The sequence below is a fragment of the Lontra canadensis genome, unplaced genomic scaffold (genome assembly GCF_010015895.1).
Source record: "Lontra canadensis isolate GAN:19392208 unplaced genomic scaffold, GSC_riverotter_1.0 scaffold1, whole genome shotgun sequence".
In the NCBI taxonomy this organism is placed as follows: Eukaryota; Metazoa; Chordata; class Mammalia; order Carnivora; family Mustelidae; genus Lontra; species Lontra canadensis.
This window is the reverse complement of record NW_022630995.1, coordinates 38081976-38087975: the sequence shown is the minus strand read 5'-3', so window position 1 is coordinate 38087975 and position 6000 is coordinate 38081976.

Here is a 6000-nt window from a genome sequence, read left to right as displayed (position 1 = left end):
ATTTTCATTTCAGACTAAATTTTGGTTTTGTCTTTAGTCATTGCCTCTTCTAATTATGCATGTTCTTCCTTACAATTTCAGCTCCCTTCTTGACTTTAAATACCATTTTTATACTATTGAATCCTTTATTGTTGAAACCAAAACATACCTTTTCATATATTCTTACTGTGTATTTCTAAATGAACTGATTAACATTCACATACTCAAAATCTACTGTGATTTCTTCATCCCCTATAATAATCAATGTCATCCTCCATCCAGTTTCTCAAGGTCATCATTAAGTCATGCCTATTGTAACTTCTCCTTCTTCCTTTATTGTTCACTATTTCTTTAATTTTGTTAAATTGATATCTCTTAAATCTTCTCTCTTTTCACACATCCATATCTAAGTTTAAGCTTTTGTCAAGACTTAATAAGCAGTTGCAACTTCTTCCTGAGTATTTTCTCTCTTAAATCTACTCAATTTCTCTTCTAATGTCACCAGAATACACTACACAAAAACCAAATTTTCCACCTAAATGTGTTTTCTTGTGTTACCAACTTCTAACACTTACTGTAGAGGTCACTTTTGGGCAACAGGTTTGAACAGAGGAAACCTGAGTAGGATAGACCGGCCCACAGTGACCTCAACCTCCTGACCAAATACAAACAGTCTGATTAAGTACACTTTGAAATTACCATAGGCCTTAACTCACCAATGAGCTACTTACAACCAGGCACAGTTACCAAAATACATAAAGTTCTACATATCCTTATATATTCTCACTTTCCTCCTTTAAATACAGCCAGCCCCACCCACTACCTCATGGCAAATAGTCTGTCCTTTGCTGTCTTACCCACTGCTCCCTTTTGGTGTGTTTGTTAAACTTCTATCTCCTTTGTTATTCCTCAGGTGAATTCTTTCACCACCCAATTTACTGGCTTCTACCAGATTAGGTCATCCCACATTCTGGGGCCCATCCAACTAGATAGACACAATACTTACCCATCCAACTGGAGAGACACGATACTTACCACATTGGACTACTTTTTTTTTTTTTTCATTCCTGCTAACCTTTAGATAGTAATGCTCAGTGTGTCACTCACCTTTCCATTGACTCGCCTTATCCAGTGCATGTAATGTACAACTAAGACTACAGCAAAGATGATGGGCTATCTACAAAATTTATGCTTCCATTCCATGGTGTTGAGTTTGTGTGGGGAAACAGCTAACCACCTGTCGACCACATTTCCAAGTTCCCTTATAATGCATATGACTAGTTCTCAACAGTGAAATTTAGTGGAAGTGATCTATCACTTCTAGGCCAGGGCTTTTAACAATTTGGTGTATGCTACTGTCATTTTTATCTTTCCCTAGATGGTTACAGAAAATTCCAAGGCTTGTAGGACAAAAAGCTAAAAGATGGAAAAACTCTATCCCTGAGCACAAATTGGAGGGGAGCTTCTATCCTGCAAGGATATTCACTGGGAACATGAGTAAGAAGTTTCTACTGTATTAAAACATGTTTGTTTAAGGTGTTGTGGCCACTAATTATTCCAACTAATATAACTAGATAGTTATTTAAGTATTTTGAAATAAATGTTTATAATATACCTACATATTATACATTTGTATAAATGGGTAAAATCAGCAAAACAGGAAAGCATTCCTCCTTGCATTTCCCAAAATATGGTTATAATATAACAATCTAGCATTTAAGATATACTACTTCCTTCTAATATGGAGGAGAAAAACACTGAAGAATATTCATTTAGAACATATCACAAAATTTGCATCTTCATTAAATTTCTCCATTTTAATAGGTTTTCACTTTAGCACACACAATTGAAGTACCATTTTGCTCAAGAAATTAAAAAAGGAACAATACAAATAAAGAGAATCTAGACTACACTGACAGCTAATTAGAGCAATGAGAGCATTTGGATAAGGGCCCAGTTAAAACTATCCAAGAAAAATAGACTAAGCTATTTGAGTAACCATATTATGCACATTCCTTCTTCATATAAACTGCATGAATATTTTGGGATTGTTTATTTTGCCCAGTTTGTATGTAATGGTTTTTCCCACTTTTGCATAGTCAGTCATTTCAGCAAAATTGAAGTGGGAAAAGAAAATTTAATCAAGAAGTTTCCCCTCCAGCACTCCATTCTTCTCATTATATTTTAGAAATTTATAAGATAAAATTTATGTATGTATATATAAGATATATACATATTTGTGGTGGTGATGAATGAGTAATGTAGAGATCTGTTTAGAGTTGAGTTTTATGTAGATATATGTATTAGACCTTTTTGAGTATAATACAATGCATGATCACAGTCCAATAATTACTAATTTTTATTGGTTTTATTATATGCAAAAGTCTAAAGTCCACTTGCTTCTTGCTACTCAAAGTTTGAGCCATGGACCAATTGAATCGATGTCACCTAGAGCTTGTTGGAAATGCAAAATCTCAAGTTTCACCCTGGTTGGTTATATATATGGTAAAATTTGAGAATCACTGCTCTAGGTAACAAAGAGAAAATAAAGAATGTGTTCATGACCGCTCTAAAAGGATTACACTACTCTGGGAAAAAACAAAAAAACAAAAAAAAAAAACAAAAAAAAAAAACTTTTTTATCCCAGTTTAAATAAAATATTTCCTGCAATTGGGATTTTTGTGAGTAATATAATCTAGGCTAAGTCATTTGCCTCTTTAACCTTTGAGTACTAACACTAAGCTTTAGGGGAAAAAGGCAATATCTTCCTAATAGACTGTATCATTATGATGTTTCCAGCTAAAAATAGTAAAGAAAAAAAAAAAAACAACACTCATTTCCACTATTCTTAAGTAGTAAGAAAACCCTAGGAGTACAGTCCAGGGCAAGCCTCAAAGATAACTCAGTCCAACAGCTCTGGCTTCCTTTATTGTCAGTTCTCATTGGTTTTACCTTCCTTTCTATGTAGCTTTATTTGGAAGCTAGTAAAATACATCAGTGAAAGTAACAGATCTTGCACATGGCAAAATGATTCCAGATTGTCATGAGCATGCTATGAAGGTGCATGTACGAGTTGTATCTTCCACAATGTCAGCTTTTTCAATCATAAAGCAAAGTTAAGTTAAATTATAAAGCAGGTTCAGAATTCCAAATTCAATGACGCTTCACCATGTAATTAAACTTGGCTTCTTACACAGCACACAGAGCAGGACAAAAGACAAGCCTCACAACAAATGTGATAACAGAAGGGTGCAGGGAGTTAACCAACCAAATGCCAAGTCAGTCTGTGGGCGCACAGCTGAGATAAGGCCTGGGTCTTGTCTAGGTCAGCTCTCGGTGCTTACCGCTTCTGGTGTTCAAGCACGGAAGGATATTGGTTCTGTTTGGAGATCATGGAGATCAATCAGGCAGAGCCTTCAAGGGCAGTTGCCTTTTTTAAGTGGTCAGACATAGAGGGGTCAGAACTGAAGAATCTGACAGTTTGCTACCAAAATCCTTCCCTTTTTAAAGGAATTTAATCAGTTTTGAGTCTCTGCAGACCTCGTCTGGTTCTCCTCATTGTCAGTTCTGGGGTGCCAACTAACATTGGTGCCAGTGATATCTCCTAGCTATAATACCTTACCTACTTGTGCCATTGCTTGACACAGGCCCCTGCTTGACATGAGAGACCCTATTTTGCTCTCTACACAGATAATAGATTACCTTTTCTTTGATTAACACTTAAGAAAGAGAAACATTTTCTCAGAATTCCCAAACAACTTTTTGTTTGTTTGTTTTTGTTTTTCATTGCTTCTTTAGAATGTCATGGCCCTTGCAAAATCAATCCCTGCCATCCCCGGGAATATGATTCATTCACTGGCTTAGACCAGAGTTCTTGCAATAGTGATTGTCAAGAGCTTCAAAGTATCTTGACTGACCCATTGTCTTGGATCAATTCCTCCAACTGTTTCTCAATTCTTCACCAGTAAAGCAGAGTGATGTAAGTTGAAAAGCCAATCACATGTTTACCAAATAATTCTATATTTCTTTTACAAAACTCTCATAATCCAACCTCTCTCTTCTCATTAACATCCCTCTGGTCAGATTGTCACATGATCCTCTGACATTTCTATTAAAACTAGCTGCTGAAACATGACACGAGTACTACTGTATGGTCTGAATCATGTCCAAAGCTTTGCCCTGACTCTTTGAGGAATGAATCCTTTTTTCTTTTTTATTGTTTTGTTTTGTGATTCTTACTATAATCCCCACTCCAAAGAGTCACTGAGGCCACCGAATCAAGGACAACCTCCATGCTCAGGAATTTCTATGATCTGTATTTCCCATTGCAGAAGCATTCTCTGACCCAGCTCTTCAGTAGCCTGAGGTCAATATTTACTGTACATGACTAAGAGAGAATAAATTCTGTTGCCTTTTGGATGACCAGCTTGAATGTGTTCCCCTCAGGTACTGAAAGATACCTCACATTCAATGATGTCAAAACATCCTAATCATATCATCCCTTTCAGGTACACATCTATGCCATGCAGAAGCACAGGTCCAGAGTGATACAGGGCAGGATTCTTTGAAACCTCAAACACATTCCAGTGTCAAGAAAATCTCGTGAACTAGGGTACTGCAGTCGCAATTTTATTCTTCCTCTCTGTGAGCAAACAGTTTTTGCTTGCTTAAGCCTCTGGCATATAGGAGGTCTTCAAAGTATATTTGTTGAATAAAAGAATTATAATATTGAGTAAAATGGCTGAAAGTTCCATATTTTTGTTCCATGAATTTTGCCTTATAAATAATGTTCATTGCTGAATATCCCAAACTGAGAAGTCAGTAGTAGCATAGTGAAAAATTTTTACGACATGTGTCTATCTTCTTGGCATTAGGATTATTTTTTCTCTCTTATTTTAAGGTTTAGAATTAATCACAAGATCTATGAGTGAAGCCTAAACAATAAACAAAGATATTAATTATAAAAGTTAAAGTAAGCCAATTTTTATTGAAATTTACATGAACCCATAGTAACAGCTTGTAACTGAGGATATCTATCATGTATGTGCCCGTCATAGTTAATAAGCATAAATGAAGTATCTAAGCAATTAATAACATCCACAGTGTTTCAGAATATGTAGAAAAAATTCCCCGTTGAGATCTGATCATTTCCTCCATCCCTTCAGATGCTATTAATTTCTCACTCTTCATTCCACACTGTCCTCTTGGGGAGACTTTCCAATGATATAAGTCCATAGCAATTTGTTTTTTCATTTCTTATATTTTCATAGCCCATATTGACTATTGGTCTGTAATAGTTTTGCTACTATCAATCTTCTTTTGCCAATATAATTCAAATATCTCAAGAGCACAGTAAAATCAACATACTTACATCTTACCCAATATGGAACATAAAATAAGCACTTAATGAAAACTAATTGACTGGAAAAAAAAACACCAAAATGTCCATTTTATTTCCTTAATATTCAGATTAAACTAGACATTTACAAAGAATATGGTAACAATCGTTGTGGTTGAAAATTATTTGTTCCACCTTAAAATCACCTCCATATTTTCAGCCTCTTCCTTCTCTTTGTAGTTGGTTCGATGATGGGATTTTGGTGAATTCTCTCCACATGGCTTATGCTGTACTATTATTATTCTGCTTCCCCTAGTGCCCTGTCCACCAATGACAGTAATAAAAACATATCTAATAATTCCTTTTTTTCTCTTCTTTCTGATGTTATCATTGTACAAATACCTCTAATATTTGCCTATTAAAGAGTGAATATATTAAGAATAAATTGAGAAATTATATTTTGAAATATAAAAATAGAAATAGAACCCCATTATAACATAGCTCCTTACTAGATGCAGATCATATTGCAAACAATGGAAACATCAATATCACAGAGAATAAAATTATTAAAGACAGAAATTTACACAGTAAATTGCCTATTCCTTCAGAGGCAGTATAAAGTTTTAAGAAAAATAGGACTGGCATTACCAAAGTTTGCTTCCTTGGAGCCTTGATCTAGAAGA